The sequence below is a fragment of the Culex pipiens genome, chromosome 1 (genome assembly GCF_016801865.2).
Source record: "Culex pipiens pallens isolate TS chromosome 1, TS_CPP_V2, whole genome shotgun sequence".
Classification (NCBI taxonomy): domain Eukaryota; kingdom Metazoa; phylum Arthropoda; class Insecta; order Diptera; family Culicidae; genus Culex; species Culex pipiens.
This window is the reverse complement of record NC_068937.1, coordinates 24,243,755-24,267,041: the sequence shown is the minus strand read 5'-3', so window position 1 is coordinate 24,267,041 and position 23,287 is coordinate 24,243,755. Positions and strand designations below refer to the sequence as shown.

The window sequence follows — 23,287 nt, the reverse complement described above, 5'->3', positions numbered from 1 at the left end:
TTCTTTTCATTCACTCTTTTCCATCATTCTTCTGTCTTTTACTGTATTTCTTGATTTTTTTTTCTCTCATTCTATTGTCTTTTATATGTCTTTCATCTATCTTTGTCAAGTCTTGTTTTTGTCAATCTTCAGTCTTTTTTCTGCTTTTCTTCTTTCTTTAAACTATTAATCTACTATATTTAATTTGCATTTTTATGTCTTACTAATTTTCATCTATTATCTTAGTACTTTTTTAAGGGATATCTTATGTATTTTTGTCTGTCTTTATCTGAATTTAACCATATTTTTCGATTTGTTCTCATTGAATTTTTCATTTGATTTTCTTCTGTCTGTCGGCTATTGATTTCTTTTTGCTTTCTTCCGTTTTTTGTTTTTTTTTCAATCTTTTTCTTTCTTTTCTTTTTCTGTCTCTCTTCTGTCTTTCTTGTTTCTTTCTATTTTTTTCTGAAATTTTATGTTTTTTTTTCTATAAGTTTTCTTTCTTTTCTGTATGTGCCGTTTATTTTTTCATTATTGTAATTTTCTAATTATTTCTTTTAATTTTATTCTGTTTTTCTGTCTCTCTTCTTTTTTGTCTTTTGACGATACTATTTTTTACTGCCTTGTTGTTTATTATGTTTTATGACTTTTTAAAATCAATTTCGGTTTTTTCAGACATACTATTTTTAATCTTTCGTTATTTTCTACTTTTTTCTACCTTTTTATGTTCTTTTTGCCTTTCGTTCTTTATGTATGTATATATGTTTTTTTTGTATGCCTTTTTCTACCTTTCTTTAGTCTTTCTTGCGATTTTCTGACATTTCAGCTACCCTTTTCCTATTTTTTTTCCTTGTGTCTTCTGTTTATATTCTTTTTGTCTATATTATTGCAATCTTTTTATTATCTTTTTGCCGTCCGATTTCTTTCATTTCTTTTATTTTTGCCTTTCTTTTCTTATTCTCTGTACTGTTTCTAAAAACCTCTGTACTGTTTTAAATTCCTCATTACCTCATTTCAAATTCATTTGTTTCAGACTTGCTTTCTTTAACTCTTTTGATTTTGTCTACCTTTTTCTGTTTTTCTTTGTCTTTCGTGTGTTCTTATGCCATCATCCTTCAGTCTTGTTCAATTTTTTTATTTTATTTCTTGGTTATTTCTATCTCTTTATATTTTTCATTTTTTTACATATTTTTTTTATTTTATTGTGGCTTTTTCCACACTTTATTTTTGTTTTTCTGTTCTGTTTTTCTGCTGACTTCCTTCTTGAAATTTATAACTGTTTTTCGTCTTTTATTCAAATCCTTCTGCCCTTTAACAGTTTTTCTTTTGAAATTTCTTCTGAATTTCTACTTTGTTGCTATTGTTCTTTTTCTTTCTTACTTCGTTTGATTTTTTTTTTGTGTTTTATTCGGACTTTTTCGACTTTCGGTTGTTTTCTTTCTGTTCTTAGACACTGTTTTACAAAGTCATCGATTTACGTTCTTCTGTTTTCTACTGTATTCCTCCTGCAATCATTCTGTCATTTTCCAGACTTGGTTTCTTTCATTCTATTGATTTTGTCTACCTTTTTCTGTTTTTCTTTGTCTTTCGTGTGTTCTTATACCATCATCCTTCAGTCTTTTTCTTTTTTTGTGACATTTTTTTCCGATTTTTCTATTAGCTGCTCTTCGTCTGCAGGGCTGAGCTGTAGGTTAGTCGAGGTTAGTCGTCGACTAACAAGTTCTTTAACAAAAATGTCGCCCTCCTTAAACCATTTGGCGCCCTCAGCAGGGCCCAAGAGAAACTTTGCATTTTGCAAATTTGCCAAGTTGCCGATTTGTGCTGCGCCTTTTTGAAAAAGATAAAGCGCCCCCTCAGGAAGCCCCAGGGCGCCCAAAATGCCATTTTTGAAAATTAAAAAAAAGAGCCTAAGGGAGATCAGGGCTGAGCTGTAGGTTAGTCGAGGTTAGTCGTCGACTAACAAGTTCTTTAACAAAAATGTCGCCCTCCTTAAACCATTTGGCGCCCTCAGCAGGGCCCAAGAGAAACTTTGCATTTTGCAAATTTGCTAAGTTGCCAAGTTGCGCCGCGAAACGCTGCCGCGTTTGTTTTGAATCAACTAGCAGTGCTCTTCAACGTGTTCCGTTTTGATGATTCTTTCCTTTTTCTAGATGCTGCTACGTTGCTGTTCGCTCTGTTCACACTGTTCGTTTTATGCATCGCTAGCATACAATGACCGGTGTTATGGTATATCAGGGTCTGATCTGTGTTTGAAATATACATTTTTTGTTCGCTGCGATGATTATTTTATTGCGGCTGGAGTGGCTATTTTTTGCCAAATCATTAATAAAATTACCATTTTTAGGGGTGCAATCGGGTCAAAATGATTTTTTCTATGGAATTTGCAATTCCTCAGTCTTTTCCATGAAACTTCATTATGTTTAAAGGGTAGAGTAGGATACATCTAAAAAACGTTTGCTGAAAATGTCACATTCCAAGAACAAAACCCGCGATTTTGGCAGCTTTATATATGTGGGGTACGGTTTTCACCAAAAATGATTTTTCAAAAAATCAACCTTTTAATATGTTCTTTGAAATGGGTCGATTCCTTTGAAAGAGAAACACTGCTGAGTTACTTGTTTTGATCATTGCTTCGTATTAGAGCATTATTTTAGTTTCAATTTTTAAACGATTCATCAAATTCCATCATATTTTTGGAAAATGTTGGTAAACTATCTAAGATCAATCCTTCGCTTTTTCGCTATCATTTAAATTGTTTTTGTTCGTTAGAAGTAATTTGATTAGATTAGATAGATTAGATTAGATAGATTAGATTAGATTTGTTCGTAAGAAGTAATGAGAAGTGAATCGTTTTTTGACCCATAGTCACACAAACTGACGGTACAGTAATGTTAACTTGATACAATTTTCAATGTAATTTTCAGATAGAATAATGTCGATTTTAAATGAAATATGTTTGTATGAAAATTGATTACCTTTCCGAATAGGGGATTCATACTCGTACTGTTGCTGTATAACTGTTGCAGTTTGCCGATAATCAAACAACATTTTATGATTAGTGCAGGGATGTAATGGATAGGGCAAATGGATAAAATTTATGTGTCTTTCTGAAACTCACTTTTTCATTTGCTAACGTAGTTGTTATTTTTTGTGTAATCAAAAATCGAACAGCATATTCCACCCCCCCCCCCCCCGCTCATCACTTGGCGCCCCTTGTACAAATATAGGCGCCCTCACCAAGAACATTGGCACCCTAAACCCGCCAACAGCGACTAACTAGTTCAAAATCGTACAGCTCAGCCCTATCGTCTGTCTTCCTTCACTTCTTTCATTCTTTTAACTCTGTTTTCGTCTTTAATTCAAATCCTTCTGTCCTTTTACAGTGTTTCTTTTGCAATTCTTCTGAATTTCCACTATATGTCTGATGTTCTTCTTCTTTCGAACTTCGTTTTTTTTTTATTCGGACTTTTTCGACTATCTGTTGTTTTCTTTTTGTCTTCGTTCTAGCTGTTTGAGACTTGTTCTGCATTTCTTTACACTTTTTTTCAATGTCTTTAATTTACTTTCTTCTGTTTTCTACTGTATTCCTCCTGAAATTACTCTGTCTTTTCTGCTCATCTTCTTTCTTAATTCTGTATTGTTTGCATTTATTTTGGTAATATTATTTTTTCTGCTGTTTTTAAACTATGTTTTTTATTTCCTTTCTTTAGACGTTTAACAGTCTATCTTTTGTACTTCTGTGGTTTTTCTTCTGTATTTTTCTTGTCTTGTTAAGATACTTCTCAATTCTGTCTGTTTTCGCTGTTTAAGTTGCTGCTAATCTCTTTCTTTTTTTTCTTTTTGTCTAATTTTTCTTTTTGTTTTGACAGCTTTTTTGTCTAATGTCTTTCTTTTATTTTATATATTTTTAGTCCGATTTAATTTTTTTATTTCTATCATACGTATTTCATTTCGGTTTTGCTTCAGTCTTTTTTGAATGTTTTGTAGTAATTCTTCGAGCTGTATTGTTTTTTTTTATGTCTTTCTTGGTTTTGTTTAATTTTTTTTTATTCTGCTTTTGCCTATTTTAAATTATTTTTCTGTTTTTTTTTATTTGATTTCTTTTTGGTATAATTTGAATTTTATTTAGATTTGATCTGTTTTTTCTGTTACCCATTTTCTTCTCAAATTTCTGTTTCATAAAAAAAAAAAATTTTTTTGTTTTATTTAATTTTTTTGGTTCCTTTCTCAATTTTTTTGGTTAACCAGCTCGATTTATAATGTTAAAAACTATTCTCCTTAAAAAAAATTAAAAAACCAACGTAATAATCAACGTGCCAACATTTCCCGACAAATGCGAAATAACCATCTCCCAATAAAGTAAAAAAAACCGTCACATCAATTTGTCAGCGACGAAAAGCGAAAGTCAAAACGCTGTGAATGAATAAATGAAAACACAATTAAACGCCCATAGAGAAACGATTCACACATTGAGTCAGCTTGTTTTTGTTTTGCGGGCAGCGACAGACAGATTAATTCATTCCGACAGATTTTGAGAAATTGCCTCCTCCATCAGTCATCGCCATGTGTCATAAATGTTGGGAAGTTTTTTTTTTAATTTTGATTAAATTTAAAAAAATTACTAAAGAAGATAATTTTTTCATCAAAAAAAACAACTTTTTTTTAGTGCAGCATCTGCCAAGTGCACTAGAAATTCCGCGCCACTTTGCAATTTTGCAAAAAAAAAGTAAAAGAGTGTAGGAGTGGAAAACCGCCGAGGTCAGGCCAGAGTGCTAAAATAAATAAATTAAGCATGAGTTATGAATGAAAGCCAGAAATCGTGCAACAGAGGGGGAAACAGAGAACAAGAAAAAAGAGCGATTAGCAAATGAATAAAGTTGGAAAGAGACGGAGAGATGTTGGAAAACGATGAAGATGGGATGGCGATAAGAAGAAGAAGAAAAAGTGGAAACCCCTCTTTTCGTGAGAGATGCCAAGTGTTAAAGTGCAAATTGAGTGAAGAGATGGGAAAAGATTTCGTTTTGGATTGCAAATTGAGGTTTGAAAGTTGTTTAGATTGGCGAAATTTAGTTTCAAGTTTGAAGAATTTTATTTTATTATGAAAAAAATAACTCCAAACATTTTGTCTCAAGATCACATTTCAACCTGTTTACAACTATGAACGTGTGCCCAAACCAAAACCAACCACGATCTTGATGATTCACCCTCAAGGTGGTCCCCCTCCAAATAAAAAATCTCAACTCTAAACAACTGGCATCGCGCCAGCCATAAACGCTTCCCAAGCCTTTCTTGGCAATTTGTCACTCTGTGTGAGTGAAGTTCTGCGAAAAAAAGAAGCAATTAAATGTTGCCTCCCAAATAATGACACATTGTTGCATTTTGCCTCTTTTTGAGAGAGTAACAATTCGAAAAGGTTCAACAAGATAAATCAACTTGTACGCAATTTGCCTCAAAAAGCATACAAGTATAAAAACTTGCATGCAAGTTGCATCTTTTCAAACAGAGACATCTGGTGGTCAAAATTTGTTTTTCACTTTTTAGTGCAAATAATGAAACAAAACGTTATATTAATCTTTCCCAAATTGTTTCCCCCGCCGCAACAAAATTCAACAAGAAAGGTCGTTTCCGAGCAAGTGCCCCCTTTGCTCTGCCGAAAACAAAACAAAACTACAACTTGCGGCCCAAACAAAACAAAACAAAGCCAAACGGAACAAAGCCCCTCAAACAACAATAACTACAGCAACAAAACAGTAACTACATCGCAAAGATGAATGCGGCCCATTGTTCGGTGGTTTGCAACAAACTTCGAGCACACACACACACGAAATTTTTCAAGAGATGGAAATGGAATTATAGTTGCTGCAAGAAGAAGCAAGAGGAGAAGAAAAATTGAAATGAGTAAGAGGGATTTGGCTGCCGTTTGTGCATTTTAGTGAGGTGTAACCTTGATTGGAATAGAGTGGTGAAGGAAAAAATGAGAGGTGAACTGAAAAACGTCATAAAATTCATGAATATTTGATCATGATTTTTTTTGTTATTCTTTATTATAGATTTTTTCAGCTGGAGGCTGGTTCACTTGATCATGAATTTAAAACACGGAACAAATAAAATAAAATTTGAAAAAAAACATAGCACAACATTTTCGTTATTCTGTCAAGTTTCTGTTTTTTCAGGTATTTTCTGTTCCAATTATGACTTATCTCCTTATCTTGTTTTCTGTCTTTCTGCTATCTCTCTGCTGCCCTTCTATTTTCCATTAATTTCCTAATTCGAATTTTTTTCCTTCTTTCTTCAGTTTTCATCTGATTTTTCTTTTCCTTTTTTTCAGCAATAATAATTCTGGAGTCAATTTTTAAAACAACCTATTTGTCATTGGTTTCCTATGTAGATAGGACCTTCATCAAGAATTGTTTTATAATACTTATTTTAATTGTATCTCTGTCTTTTCTCCTTTTTTATCGCCTTTTTCTGCTTTTTTCTCTCTTTTTCTGTTCTTCTTTCCTTTTGCTATATTTTTTATGTATTTATCTTGCTTTTCTTATATCTTTTTTTTGTCTTTCTTCAGTAATTTTTGTCTGTCTTTTTTCTGTTTTTCCTCTGTCTTTCTGTTGTATTTCTACTGTCTTTCTTCTGTATTTCATATGTAATTTTTGTCTGTCTTTTTTCTGTCTTTCTTTTGTTATTCTTCTGTATTTCTGCTGTCTTTCTTCTATCTTTCTTCTATCTTTCTTCTATCTTTCTTCTATCTTTCTTCTATCTTTCTTTTATCTTTCTTCTATCTTTCTTCTATCTTTATTCTATCTTTCTTCTATCTTTCTTCTATCTTTCTTCTATCTTTCTTCTATCTTTCTTCTATCTTTCTTCTATCTTTCTTCTATCTTTCTTCTATCTTTCTTCTATCTTTCTTCTATCTTTCTTCTATCTTTCTTCTATCTTTCTTCTATCTTTCTTCTATCTTTCTTCTATCTTTCTTCTATCTTTCTTCTATCTTTCTTCTATCTTTCTTCTATCTTTCTTCTATCTTTCTTCTATCTTTCTTCTATCTTTCTTCTATCTTTCTTCTATCTTTCTTCTATCTTTCTTCTATCTTTCTTCTATCTTTCTTCTATCTTTCTTCTATCTTTCTTCTATCTTTCTTCTATCTTTCTTCTATCTTTCTTCTATCTTTCTTCTATCTTTCTTCTTTCTTTCTCTTATCTTTCTTCTATCTTTCTTCTATCTTTCTTCTATCTATCTTCTTATTTTCTTCTATTTTTATTCTATCTTGCTTCTATCATTCTTTTTTCTTTCTTTTGCCTTTCTTTTGTCTTTCTTTTGTCTTTCTTTTGTCTTTTTTTGTCTTTCTTTTGTCTTTCTTTTGTCTTTCTTTTGTTTTTCTTTTGTTTTTCTTTTATTTTTCTTTTGTTTTCTTTTGTCTTTCCTTTGTATTGTTGACTCTCTTCTGTCTTTTCTGCTGTTTTGCTTTTGTCTTTCTTCTGTCGTACTATTGTCTTAGTTCTGTATTTTTCTGTCTATTCTGCTGTAATTCTTCTGTGGCTTTTCTGCTGTTTTCCTTCTGTCCTCCTTTGTAATTCTTCTGTTCTTTTTCTGCCTTTTCCTGTTTCTTCTCTGTCTTTCTTTTGTCTTTTTTCTGTGATTTTTCTGTATTTCTTATGTATTTCTTCTGGATTTCTTTTATCTTTATTTTATTTCATATTCTGTCTTTACCATGCCATTCAATTATATATAATTTCTCTGCCTTGCATTTTTTTTGTCTTTCATCGGTGTTTTTTTGTTTGTGATTCTTTTTCCGTCTTTCTCACCGCAAAAAAAACTGTAATACTAATTCAAAATTGAAAAAAAAATAAGGAATATTTAATAGACTTCCACTAACATGAAAACTAAAATAATAAAAAAAACTTTTTTTTCAAACAAATCATTAACAAAAAAATCGACTTTTGCAAAGAAAATCCACATCAATTTGAAAAGGTTTTTAGCGAGATGTAGATAAATACAAAACAATGCGAAAGTTCGAGTTCGAAACATAAAAAAAATACTTAAAATTAAATAAACAGGACCACCAAGAACAGTTGTAACAAATTTTAAATTTAAACCCAAAAAAGATCTCAAAGTAAAGAAGCTGCAAAATATTACAATCAAAAAATCAATTTAAACAAAACAAAAAAATCCAGATTCAAGTGGAAACAAAATTCATAAAAAATTATAGCTCAAAATACAATAATTAAAAATCATAGAAAAAATATTTAAAGAACTACTAAATTCCTAGTAAAGACAAAAACTAAATATTTAAAAAAAATACTGCAATCGGATCCAAACTTAAAAACCATCCATAAACCAAAAAATGGTAATGTTTTATAGCTCAAATAATACAAAAAATGTTTAAAAAAAATTATTGAATAAAATAAAATAAAATCAAAAAATCATTGAATTGATAACAAAAACATGAAAAATACAAAAATACAAAAAAAAACATATAAGAAAACAAATAAAATAACAAACAAAATAAAACTAAAGAAAACTAATTTTCGAAACAAAAGGATAAATGTTAAAAAATAACATAAAAAATAAAAGATAGTCAAACCTCAAAAAATAGTACGAAATAGGATTTAGTCCATTAAAGCAAAAAAAAAAGATTCTTCAAACTAAAATGAAAAATAAATTGAAATAAAAAAATCAAATGATTCAAATAATATTCTCTAAAGGTAAAAACTGCAAACGAAATATTACCCATTTTTTTTAATTAAAACAAATATAACGAACAAAATATTAACAAGATTGCAATGAGAAAAAAGTCGTCTCAAAATATGAAATATGAACAAAAGATATGTTTAACATAAAACTTATAACAAATAAACATAAAAAAAATCATCAGCAAAAAATAAAGCTTAAACATACTGAAAACTAAGAACGAAACCGAAAACATAAGCGCAGTGCACTAAAATAGACTGAAAATACATTTTAGAAATCCAAAATTTTATAGAAAGTTAAAAAAAGCATACATAAAAAAAAAGAAAAAACAAGAGTCAAGTGAAACTAAAGACATAAAATATTCGAAAATATAAATTAAGTGAAAATAAAATGTTAAAAATTTACCCAGGAAACCAAATAAAATTGAAAAAATTATAAAAAAGGAACTCACATTTCATAAGGAAATAGTCACAAGACACAAAAAAATATCTAGAAAAAAAAACCATAAAAAGAAAAAATATTAAAAGCACTCAAGACTGTTAAACTACAATCAAATTCTGTATTTTAACCAAACAAAACATCATAAGAAGACACAAAAATACTGAAATACTAAGAATGAAAATGAAAAAAAAAACCTGAACTGGAAAATATTGTATAAAATTCCAAAATAAACAAAAAAAAAAATGCTTCAAATTTCCAGCTCAAGAATCCCAACTTGGCCCACCACCAACAGTGTTGCCAGAAAGAAACCGCGGCTCAACCACAGCCCCGTGCCGCGCAACGGTTCATTTACTAATTTACAGAGCAATTAAGAAAACGGTGGTCTTTCCTCCCCCCACATCAACGCCGCACTCTTGAACACTCTCTGCAGAGGTTATTTTCTGGGCTTTTCACGCTTCACAATTTCTTCCTTCTGTTTTTAAGGGGGAAACAAGACTGTTTTTGTTTTAAATTAAAAAATTTCAAACTTGCATACAACATAAAAATGATTGCTTGCAAGTTCCGATTGATCTTGCACGCAAGTTTGAGCTTGATTAGCACTGCCATCTAGTGGCAACAAGTGATTCAAGCCAATTTTTGGTGCAATTGATGTCAGAAAAAGCAACTCAAGTCGAAAATGGATCCCCATACCCTACTCGGACACACCAAACCACTATCTTCGCGCTCGTCGTCGCTACGCGACGCTGAAAATTCTGAGACACATTTTCCCTACCGGCGATGGAAATCTCATCTCGTGCATGTCTCGGTGACGCGGCGACGTGGCGAGGTGGTTCGCCGGGGTCATTAGACGGAGAGACAGGTGAGACACCAGATGCACTTCTTGTTCGCTCTTCTTCATCTTCTTTCTCAGTGTTGCTGAAAGGAGTCTAGAGTGCATCGCGCGCGCGGGACATGACTGTGAATACCAGGTCGGCTCTCTTGAGGGGGGCATTGAGTGATTACCTCTTGGCCCCAAGAAGCCCGAGACGAAATCGTGCAAATAAATGCAAGGAAATGACCGACGAAGACGGCTACCGCCGCCGGTGGCAAAGTTGGGTAATGTGGTTCACTTACTTAAGCGGGTTGATCTAGTTTTGGGTTAATTTGCGTTCATCCTTGGTGGGGTGGCACGTGGAAATGTAGACTCACTGTAAAGAGAAGGAAAGAAAGCTGTAAGTTAGAGTTTATTTCAAAAAGTGACGCCAACTTGTTAGAGTTCATTTCAGAAGGTGACGCCAACTTTTAAGAGTTCATTTCAGAAAGTGACGCCAACTTTTTAGAGTTCATTCCAGAAAGTGACGCCAACTTTTTAGAGTTCATTTCAGAAAGTGACGCCAAATTGTTGGAGTTCATTTCAGAAAGTGACGCCATCTTGTTGGAGTTCATTTCAGAAAGTGACGCCAACTTGTTGGAGTTCATTTCAGAAAGTGACGCCATCTTGTTAGAGTTCATTTCAGAAAATGACGCAAAATTGTTAGAGTTCATTTCAGAAAGTGACGCCAACTTTTTAAATTTCATTTCAGAAAGTGACGCCATCTTGTTAGAGTTCATTTCAGAAAGTGACGCCAACTTTTTGGAGTTCATTTCCGAAAGTGACGCCAACTTGTTGGAGTTTATTTCAGAAAATGACGCCAACTTGTTACAGTTTATTTCAGAAAGTGACGCCATCTTTTTAAAGTTCATTTCAAAAAATGACGCTAACTTGTTAGAGTTCATTTCAGAATGTGACGCCACCTTTTTGAAGTTCATTTCAGAAACTGACGCCAACTTGGTAGAGTTCATTTCAGAAAGTGGCGCCATCATGTTGGAGTTCATTTCAGGAAGTGACGCCAACTTGTTGGAGTTCATTTCAGAAAGTGACGCCAACTTGTTACAGTTTATTTCAGGAAGTGACGTCAACTTGATAGAATTTATTTCAGAAAGTGACGCCATCTTTTTAAAGTTCATTTCAAAAAATGACGCCAACTTGTTAGAGTTCATTTCAGAATGTGACGCCACCTTTTTGAAGTTCATTTCAGAAACTGACGTCAACTTGGTAGAGTTCATTTCAGAAAGTGGCGCCATCATGTTGGAGTTCATTTCAGAAAGTGACGCCAACTTGTTAGAGTTCATTTCAGAAAGTGACGCCAACTTGTTAGAGTTCATTTCAGAAAGTGACGCCATCTTGTTAGAGTTCATTTCAGAAAGTGACGCCAACTTGTTAGAGTTCATTTCAGAAAGTGACGCCAACTTGTTGGAGTTCATTTCAGAAAGTGACGCCAACTTGTTGGAGTTCATTTTAGAAAGTGACGCCATCTCTTTAGAGTTCATTTCAGAAAATGACGCAAAATTGTTAGAGTTCATTTCAGAAAGTGACGCCTATTTGTTAGAGTTCGTTTCAGAAAGTGACGCCAACTTGGTAGAGTTCATTTCAGAAAGTGACGCCAACTTGTTAGAGTTCATTTCCGAAAGTGACGCCAACTTGTTGGAGTTCATTTTAGAAAGTGACGCCATCTCTTTAGAGTTCATTTCAGAAAATGACGCAAAATTGTTAGAGTTCATTTCAGAAAGTGACGCCAATTTGTTAGAGTTCGTTTCAGAAAGTGACGCCAACTTGGTAGAGTTCATTTCAGAAAGTGACGCCAACTTGTTGGAGTTCATTTCAGAAAGTGACGCCAACTTGTTAGAGTTCATTTCAGAAAGTGACGCCATCTTGTTAGAGTTCATTTCAGAAAGTGACGCCATCTTGTTAGAGTTCATTTCAGAAAGTGACGCCATCTTGTTAGAGTTCATTTCAGAAAGTGACGCCAACTTGTTAGAGTTCATTTCAGAAAGTGACGCCAACTTGTTAGAGTTCATTTCAGAAAGTGACGCCATCTTGTTAGAGTTCATTTCAGAAAGTGACGCCAACTTGTTGGAGTTCATTTCCGAAAGTGACGCCAACTTGTTGGAGTTCATTTTAGAAAGTGACGCCATCTCTTTAGAGTTCATTTCAGAAAATGACGCCAACTTGGTAGAGTTCATTTCAGAAAGTGGCGCCATCATGTTGGAGTTCATTTCAGAAAGTGACGCCAACTTGTTAGAGTCCATTTCAGAAAATGACGCCAACTTGGTAGAGTTCATTTCAGAAAGTGACGTCAAATTGTTAGAATTCAATTTAGAAAGTAACGCCAAATTGTTAGAGTTCATTCCGGAAAGTGACGCCAACTTCTTAGAGTTCATTTCATAAAGTGACGCCAACTTTTGCGATCCAAGCTCGTTACAGCTTGCAGATCTCACTCGTTACATCACCGTCCATTTCCTTCCAAACTGTAACTTTGCGTTCGCATAACTCTCGAAAAAACAAACAAATATGAAACGCACGATGGTGTTACGGCAAGGAGTACAAACCATCGCCGTGGAAAACCTCCTCCAACCTTCCTCAGTCGTCATCGGCCCATAGCTTAATTTGAATTATGCTCAATTCCGAGAGCTCAATGCTGCAGCAGCAAAACTGAAAAGAAACGACCGCTTAATGGGCACTAATTGACCGCTCGGCAAAACATAAGTGCACCGACGCTGGAAAAAAAGTGCGTGAAAGACTCCCCTTTGAAAAAACTTATGGTAATTTCTCTTCGTTGACAGTCGTGAAGGCCTTTCTCCGCTGACTGATCACTGACTGGTCATCCAGTTCATCAAGATGTGCACGCACGCACAGGAAAGTCTTGATTAATAATTAATTCAATTAAAAATGATAAAACCAAGTCGCAGGGTTCTTCTTTGAAAAATGCAGATTGGAACCAAATGAGAGAGAGGGGATCGTGATGACGATGACCAGAAGATGGTTGACCAATTGCTGAGTTTGCAGCAATTATGAATGAATGTCATTCATTTAACACGGGTCTCGAAAGAGGTCAGAGAGGCACAAGTGGACGATGGACTCGGTGCGTGTTGACATGATTTATGAGAGAAAAATAGAAGGCTATTTAAAGTTGAGAATTAAAACATTCAATTAGAAAATAAACTTGAATGTAATGTTTCAAGCTTAATTGAAGGTTTTAAAAGAACTTGCATGCAAATTTTGACTTGAAAGACACTGCCATCTAGCGGTAAAAAAAATATTGCAGTATCATCAGCAATATGGGAGAACCCAGTTTGACATTTATTTTTTAAATATTTTCCAATGTTGATGTCGCCCCCAAAAAAAACCCTCAAAATCGGACCGAAAAATCAGGAGGAAAATTTTTACTCAAGAAAAATCTATCTTATAATGGAAATAGAAGTCTAATCACCTGAAAACGATTTAAAATGCATTTCACTGCGTTAAAAAAAATAGTTTGTATGCTTGGTATCGATTAAAAATATAATGATTTTTGTGTAACTTATAATTGAAAAACAACTAAGACATAAATTTTAAACAATATTTTCAACGGCCTAAAGGGGCCTAAACGTTTTTTAAATAACTAACCGATTTGTATAAGCATAAAAAGTTCAAAATTTCAAATTACTAAAAACTAGGTTAAAAATTTTAAACTACCAAAAGGTACATTTTTAACTCGTTGAAGTTAATTTGCTCACGTTTTAGGTTAAATATCAGCGAGCATAAATTTACTTATTTGTAAATTGAAGAAAATAAAGTAACATAAAAATCTTTTGTTCTATTCTTAATTTACTCTTCTGTTTGTACGTTTCCCAAAAATATCTATTTGCAAATTCAACAATTATTTCCAATTTTTTTAAAATCAGCGATTTCACAAATATTTAACCTTAATTTCCAATGTAATATTCAAAAATGTTCAAGTTAAAAAACTAAGTTTGTGAGTTATTTTTTTTACAATTTTTCACCAACTTTTGGTCTTTATGGTCATTTTCTAAATTAGCTTGATATTCCCAAAAGAAAATTACATGTTTGCAATTTTGAATAAAACAAATCATCAAAATTTGCTAGTAAAATTATAAATTTTCTTAAATAAAGTTTTATTTCTTTTTTTTGTTTGTTTGCGATCTAAAAAGTTTTTTTTTCGTGAACCAAAAGGGTGGGAAGTTTCAAATTTCTAAAAATTAGCCCACGTGGTTTATGGGAGGCCCCTTTAGGCCAAAACTAATTAGAAAATTATAGTTTCGAATACTTTAGGGACGACATTCGAAAGAAACGACGACTGTTGGTATCCAACTGATCCACGAAGCGAAAAAAATCACCGGGCTCCAGGCGGGACTTGAACCCGCAACCTCCTCATTAGTACTGAGACGCACTGCCAATTGTACCACTGAGGCCCTTGAGATTCTAGATGTCTCAAGCCACCTTAGTGCTACGTGTGACAATTTGGTATCTTTTCCAGCCTGAGAACAGTAGACTTAGATCGCTTTGTGTTCAGTCGGTATCGTTTCGAATACTAAATATAATCTTATTTATTTTTAAGTTTTTTAGTTCAAAAAACTAATCTGGATGATAAACTACATAAATTTTAAGAACTAATGAGTTCGATGGTCTGACTTAAAAAGAACTGTGGAATTTTAGATGACACACTGAAATCATTATCGTTATCGAGCCTCGAAGATTTTATCGTTAACAACCTTGCAAAATTGCCTCTTTTGACATAGGGAATGTTAGACAAAGTTTTTTTTTCAAATAAATAAAAAAAACAAATTTTAAAATCACAAAATAATATGCGAAATCTAGACAACGATAGTTCTATCGTTGGAATGGAATACATCACTTTTTTATTCTTTCTAAAATCGACTGAATATGGTTGAATGTTAAATTTTCAATGCTTTTACAAAGAATATATTTCTTGAAAATGTAGTAAGTTTCAAAGTCTAAATACTCAAAATTGTTCAAGAAATACCATATTTCAAATTTTCATAATTTGCAATCTGGGAATCAAACAAAGCAAAGTTTTGAATGCTTTTCAGTTTTTATAGCTTTTTTAAATACTAAAATTGTTCACCTTATTTTTTTTAAATACTCAAATTTTCAAAATTTGCTAAAAGGGTATCAAACGAACCGAAATTGTGTATGCTTTTCACTTTATTAGAGTTATTTTTGTTCGAAAATACTCACATTTTTACAAAATAGCGTATTTTTTCTAAAATACTATTTTTTTCAAAACAGCGTATTTTTCGAAAATACTAAAATTTAAAAAAAATTCTTTATGGGTCTCAAATGAAACGAAATTTTTTATGCTTTTTCACTTCAATAGAGTTTTTTGAAAAATACTAAAATTTTGACAGAATACCGTATTTTGGAAAATACCAGAATTTTCAAAATTTGCAATATGGGTATCACTGGAAACTTATTTTTGTGTGCCTTTCCACTTCCTTAGATTTCACAGAATACCGTATTTTTCAAAAATAATTAAATTTTCAGAACTTGCTAAGAAATTTGAATGTATGTTTGAAGCATGCAAAATTTCTCTTCGTTTGATACCCATATTGCATATTTAGAAAATTTGAGTATTTTCAAAAAAAAATGCGCTATTTTGTGAAAATTTTAGTATTTAAAAAAAACTCTATTGAAGTGAAAAATCATTAAAAAATTTCGCATCGTTTGATACCCATATTGCAAATTTTGAAAGAAATGAGTATTTTCAATAAACGGTATTATGTGAACAATTTGGAGTATTTATGCTTTAAAACTTACTTGCACGGAAAATTTAACATGATATGGTTGAATTAAGTCTATTTTAGAAATATTCGAAAAACGAGTTATCGCCCATTATCGAAATAACGAAATTTGATGGATATCGTTATCGTTTGACGATAATTTAATCGATTGCAATTTTGCATCATTAGTTTTTCCATATAAGTCTCCATAAAATGTTGCGGGCTTGTCATACAAAATGGGTATGTAATGTATGAAATGAAAATCTGTATCTTGAGATGGGATTTTTAATCGACTTTGTGTCTTCGGCAAAGTTGTAGGTTATGATTGAGACTTTTCGGAAAAAATAGATACTCTTAAAAAATATTTTTTTTGCTTTTTATCATAATACCTCGATTTTGACAAACTTAAACTCCCTTCCTTTTTTAATTTTTTGATATGTTTTAGTAGACAAAAAGTGTCAAATTATGAGCTATAGGGTATGAAAAATATGTTGTTGTTCGCCATGTTATGTTTTTTGAAAAAAAAAATGTATTTTTTTTCTCTAAAAGTATCAAGAATGCACCCAAAGAAATTTCTTAAAGTATTTTTTGTATGTGAAATTGAATTCTAATTCAAAAAGTACTCCTGTAAAGTTCTGAAAGAGAATTTGCAGCAAAGCTTAAAGACACATGTCGCCACCTATGAACAAATAGCGTAAACCTAGATTTTTTGAAAAAATATGTTTTTTCCTTCATAATCAACATTTTTATAAAGCTCATGCCGGATTCGGATGAGAAAAATTATTTCCAACAATTTGGTGTACAAATTTCCAATATTTGTTTGATTTTTCTATAGAGAATTTGCAGCAAAGCTAAAAGACACGTGTCGCCACCTATGAACAAATAGCGTAAACCTAGATTTTTTGAAAAAATATGTTTTTTCCTTCATAATCAACATTTTTATAAAGCTCATGCCGGATTCGGATGAGAAAAATTATTTCCAACAATTTGGTGTACAAATTTCCAATATTTGTTTGATTTTTCTATGAGAAAACTGTAAATTTAGAAAAAGATATTAATTTGGACTAGATGGCAAGAAAGTCTGTCAAAAATCAATAAAAATTGTTTGATATACGTTAACACATCTGTTATCAACTATATAACTGTTTATTTTATTGATATATACGGGGAAACTAATTTTTTCGTGTTCCAAAACATGTTTTTCAAAGAAAAAGTTCACAAATTTTTGCGCGCCAAGAAATTGATGTTCATTATTTTAAAGCAAACATTTTTCTCGTATTTTGCAACCAGTTTTATTAAGATTGATGCAGGGAATCATGAGAAATAATCGATTTTGTTCTTCAATCCGGCAGAAAGGCATACGATTTTAGGCAAGTAACCTCATTTTGGCGCCACCTACATTTGAAACACAGGCGCGCTGCAAAACCTCAATAAAGTGCACCGGTTTTTAGTTATAGTCATTTTGAGGTTAAATTATTCAACAAAAAGGCTTATTTTTTTTTTAAATAGCCTGCATCATTTTCCATCTTCGAAAAAAAAAACTTGCTTTTTTGGACATTGTTGATCCGACCTTTGTTTATCTTAGGCCTTGCAGAGAAAAAAAAATAACAAAAATGAGTTCCTCTAAGTTTCAATTGATGATATCACAGAAACCATTGACCAGGTTATCAATGTTAAAAAGTGAGACTTGTATGAAATTTTCTCAACTTCTTGACAATAAAAATTATTTTTATTTTTTAAATCGAAACTTTCAATAAGGCCAAATAATCTGATTTAAACCCTTATCAAAACCTACAACTTCGCTCAAAACACCAGACCAGAAATTCCATTTTCGAGGTACAGATTTTGAATGTGTTCATAGCACTTTTCTATGGAATACACTAATGATGCAAAATTGTTTATTTGGACACAAGGAATCGATAGACACAGTTTGATACAAATTCAGGATAATTTTGGCGAAACTCTAGAGAGCTACTCAAATAATTGTTCTGTTTTTATTAAAATTGTAGAGATAATCATATAAAACTTGCATAATTTTTTGAAATTTTAAAAAGTTTGTAATTTTTATAAGCATCTCTTCAGTGCTTCAAATTCAATCAAAGTAACGCAATTTTAATACGCTAAATTACAATTTGCAGCGCCTAGAGCTCAAATTTCACACCACAACGACGAGGACGGAATTGCCGGTGACCGCGACACCTACTCCAATCCCCCCGCCTCGATCTCAACTTGCCCCGGAATGACGACGATGATGCCATCTAACCGAGTTGAACTGCTGACAGGTTGACCCGCAAAAGTCGCGTTACTTCACACAGCTCCGAGGCAAATCTCAATTTTCATACTTGTTACTTGAATTTTGGATCATCAGAAGAAGGTGGGGGGCACTTTTTGGGGCCACATTTCTCCCCTTTTTCGACACACTCACAAAAAATGAGTTTCATGGCAAAATTTCAATTAACTCACCTGATGTAAATTCAATTCACTAAAATTACGCGCGCGCGAATTCGCGTTGAGTGCGGAGGAAAGAAAAACGAATTGTCGTGATTTTTTTTTTTGCTCTGCTCAACACACACTCACCTATGATGCCACCCACTAAAGCTCAGCGGAGCTTTTAAAGCTCGCGCAAGCACTGGCAGACACAGGATGATGGAATAATTACGTTTTAATTTGAGTGAAATTGAAATCGTGGAACAATCTTTGGCTGTGCAAATTAGTTTTTCTGCCAGAGTGGCGTCGGCTGGCAGTCGAGCAGTCGAGCAGCATCTCGAATGAGAGAGGGGAAGGGGGAGGCTGGGTTAAGGCAAACATTGTGCCACCCTGCCCAAGCCACCCCCCTTTTGGGATGCTGCGCTGAACTGTGGAAAAACTAGGAAAAGCAACAGTGGAAAATTGAAAACTATTGCCACAGAGTTCGCGTTGGGATGTCGAGCTAGACGGACTGCATTTTTTTATAAAGTGTTATTTTTCTTTGAAACTTTTTTTTTAACAAAAATACAATAAAAAGTCAATTTGAACTGCTTTTTCCCGAGCATGGGTAAATAACAAGGGAAATGCGTAATAATACCTTTCTCTGGTATCAATACCAAATTTTGTTATTCCAGGACCCTTTAAAATTTGTCTTAAGGATTATGCAAGAGCAAAATGTGCTATCATACCAATTTGAGGTATTGTTTTGATATTGCAAAATTGCAGAATTTTTCAATGGTCGAACACCACATTTTGGTATTCTTTTGGTATTACAGTATTTTATCAAATTCCTCTGAAACTATGGGAAAATTTTGACCAATTTTGACAAAATAATTAATTTCGCGCTAAAATGATGTCTCAAAGCGAATGCTTTCATTGAAAACCGGAAATTTCAAACTTGATTTTAAACATTTTTGATATACCCCCTAAAGAAATGACTTGAAATTGTGGAAAATTTTCTAAGTCAGGATGGCACATTTTGGTATTATTTTGGTTTTAAAGTGTTTTATCAAATTCCTCTGAAACTATGGGAAAATGTTGACCAATTTTGACAAAATAATTAATTTTGCACTAAAATGATGTCTCAAAGCGAATGCTTCATTGAAAACCGGAAATTTCAAACTTGATTTTAAAGATTTTTAATATACCCCCTAAAGAAATGATTTGAAATTGCGGAAAATTTTCTAAGTCAGGATGGCACATTTTGGTATTATTTTGGTATTAAAGTGTTTTATCAAATTCCTCTGAAACTATGGGAAAATTTGGACCAATTTTGACAAAATAATTAATTTTGCACTAAAATGATGTCTCAAAGCGAATGCTTTTATTGAAAACCGGAAATTTCAAACTTGATTTTAAACATTTTTGATATACCCCCTAAAGAAATGACTTGAAATTGTGGAAAATTTTCTAAGTCAGGATGGCACATTTTGGTATTATTTTGGTTTTAAAGTGTTTTATCAAATTCCTCTGAAACTATGGGAAAATGTTGACCAATTTTGACAAAATAATTAATTTTGCACTAAAATGATGTCTCAAAGCGAATGCTTCATTGAAAACCGGAAATTTCAAACTTGATTTTAAAGATTTTTAATATACCCCCTAAAGAAATGATTTGAAATTGCGGAAAATTTTCTAAGTCAGGATGGCACATTTTGGTATTATTTTGGTTTTGAAGTGTTTTATCAAATTCCTCTGAAACTATGGGAAAATGTTGACCAATTTTGACAAAATAATTAATTTTGCACTAAAATGATGTCTCAAAGCGAATGCTTTTATTGAAAACCGGAAATTTCAAACTTGATTTTAAACATTTTTGATATACCCCCTAAAGAAATGACTTGAAATTGTGGAAAATTTTCTAAGTCAGGATGGCACATTTTGGTATTTGTTGCGTATAAACGCAGAGTGACGCGCCCCTCGGACACTGCTGCTGAAGATCTTTGTGTTCCGTTCTATTGTGTGTGCTTGCAACTCTCGGTGCCCGTGCTACTGCTCAAAGTAGAATCAAATAAAAACAACAATTCGAAGCGAGCGGTAGTGCGGGCGCAGCTGATGGATTAATAATCCTGGCCTCAGCTGCGTAAAACACCGAAGTTGTAAGTAATTGTAATTTTGTGAACTTTTGTGTATTTTAATTGTAATAAATTTTACAGTTTCAACGTGCCTAAATTAAGGACTTTTTCTTTGGGCCGTTCGAGAACCCGGTGCCCGGTTCTCCCGACTTTCGCCGTTCGCAACATTGAAAAACTTCGGCGAACATTGCGAAATCGATGACTACGGAACCACGGAGCAGGATGCAGATGTGCGTGGAAGCCGAAATCAATTCCATCTGGACGTAGCAACGGTGAAGTAAGCTGATCGAAGGAAAAAGATGGCGGACGATGAGGCGTCCAAAAGGAGGTTCAACGGGCAGGACTGCACGTCACCCAGGTCGCTTCTTCCCATCCGTCATCTCCACGTCAGCAGCTTACAAACGGAGGCCCGGCGGAGGAACGTTTCGGGAATTTGTCCACGGCCGACAGCTAGCGGGTCTGCGCTGCGCCGAATGTGGTTCGTGTGGGATCCGTCAAGGTGCATTCATCAAGAATAGGAGCGAGGGGGCAGACACTGGCGGCGGCTATAGCAGAGCAACTGAAGAGCGACATAATGGACGTCGCTAGTAAGTTCAACTCAGGCAACGACGACCAAGTTCAGCAGCTCCGGAACGCGTCACTGGTAGTTGTGAAAAACTCCAACTTCAACGAAGCAGGAGTGTTACGGGGGGGAGTGTTGCGTATAAACGCAGAGTGACGCGCCCCTCGGACACTGCTGCTGAAGATCTTTGTGTTCCGTTCTATTGTGTGTGCTTGCAACTCTCGGTGCCCGTGCAACTGCTCAAAGTAGAATCAAATAAAAACAACAATTCGAAGCGAGCGGTAGTGCGGGCGCAGCTGATGGATTAATAATCCTGGCCTCAGCTGCGTAAAACACCGAAGTTGTAAGTAATTGTTATTTTGTGAACTTTTGTGTATTTTAATTGTAATAAATTTTATAGTTTCAACGTGCCTAAATTAAGGACTTTTTCTTTGGGCCGTTCGAGAACCCGGTGCCCGGTTCTCCCGACTTTCGCCGTTCGCAACAGTATTATTTTGGTTTTAAAGTGTTTTATCAAATTCCTCTGAAACTATGGGAAAATGTTGACCAATTTTGACAAAATAATTAATTTTGCACTAAAATGATGTCTCAAAGCGAATGCTTCATTGAAAACCGGAAATTTCAAACTTGATTTTAAAGATTTTTAATATACCCCCTAAAGAAATGATTTGAAATTGCGGAAAATTTTCTAAGTCAGGATGGCACATTTTGGTATTATTTTGGTATTAAAGTGTTTTATCAAATTCCTCTGAAACTATGGGAAAATTTGGACCAATTTTGACAAAATAATTAATTTTGCGCTAAAATGATGTCTCAAAGTGAATGCTTTCATTGAAAACCGGAAATTTTAAACTTGATTGCAAACATTTTTGATATACCCCCTAAAGAAATGACTTGAAATTGTGGAAAAATTTCTAAGTTAGGATGCCACATTTTGGTATTATTTTGGTATTGAAAGGTTTCAATTAATTCCTCTGAAACTATGGGATTTTTTTTTTATAAATTTTGATGAGATAATTACTTTTGCGCTAAAATGACTTGAAACCCAAAAATGTTAAAGCTGATTTTCAATTTTTTTTATATACCCACTAAGTTTTTTTTTAAAACGTTGAAATATGTCTAAGTTGGGATAACCAAATACTTTGAAAAACGAGTTAATCGACATTTTATTGAATTTTGGTGAATTTCAATCCAGTTTCATTTTAATAACACTTATATTTCAATCTTGTTATTTTTTAGAATCTTCAAGAACTTCAAGCACAGGCCGTTCATCAACGACAAATGCATTCGATGTGGTGAAGAATATCACTAAGAACAACAAGGAATCATCAGGTGAGTAGATTTGGCTGTTGCATATGGATCATTTCCGTTTTTTCACTAACTGCAAATGGTATGAAAATACCAAATTTTGGTATTTCTTGCGCAAATAACAGGTACCAAAATGTGCTCTTGGTTGCCCAGTAATAGATGGTAAAATACCATGAAATCATACCAAAATCATGTATGTGGAAGACCACAGGAATACCAAAATCTGATTTTCCAAGGGCGCGGGAATACCTAAAAATAAAACCATGGCAATACCAAGTTTTGGTATTCAAGCAATGTTCAAAAATCCAGAAGACCTCAACTTGGTATTGAAATGGTTTTATTTTGAGGTATTATTTTACCCTTGGAATAACATGGTTTGGTATTGTTGGCCCTTCCACATACTGGACTTTGGTATGATTTCATGGTATTTTACCATCTATTACTGGGCAACCAAGGGCACATTTTGGTCGCTGTTATTTGCCCAAGTAATACCAAAATTTGGTATTCCCGTGTTATTTACCCCTGCTCGGGTTGCTATTCAGTTGTGCAAAAATATTAAAAAGGAAAAATTTAATTAAAAAAACTGTTTTCAAAAAAAGCCAGTATTGCTGAGTGCAGCCATATTGCAAGCGCAATTTCCGTGCAAATTTGCACACCACACAGAGATAGAGAGCTCTAGTGTATTTGCCGAGGCTGGCACGGATAACTAGTGTTTTTTGTTGGTTTTTGGTGGTTTGGGTTCAGCACACATGTCCCGTGACGGATTCAACCACGTGGTTTGGGTGAAGGAAATTGCGCCATGTGACAACCAATTTTAGGCCAGATTATGACGGGGAAATGGCTGACGGGAAATTAATATTTGATGACGGTTTTGTTCATTTGGCATGTTTTTTTGTTAATTTTTAAATTATTCGAAATACCAAGATTAGCTATAAAGATTGTTTAACTTATATTTGGAGGAAAACTTTTCATTAATTGTAGAAAGATAAACATCACTTTTGATCAAAATATCTCATCAAAGGGTTGTTCGATCTACAAACTTTAGAACAGATCAAAAAAAAAATATAGAAATTATTCCAAGATAGTATCTTTTCTTTATGAGTTACATACATGCAGAAATCACCATTTTTTATATCACTAATCTGATCTTATCTAATCTAATCAGGGC

General features: G+C 33.4%; 1 long non-coding RNA gene across 1 annotated transcript in view; it reads right to left on the bottom strand.

Annotated features, from left to right (window-relative positions):
- LOC128093047 (uncharacterized) overlaps nt 1-23,287 on the bottom strand; it is a 107,368-nt gene that overhangs the window by 54,043 nt on the left and 30,038 nt on the right. The window contains exon 3 of the long non-coding RNA XR_008212192.1: nt 10,222-10,295. This is a non-coding gene — a long non-coding RNA (uncharacterized LOC128093047). The remainder of the gene's footprint in view (nt 1-10,221; nt 10,296-23,287) is intronic.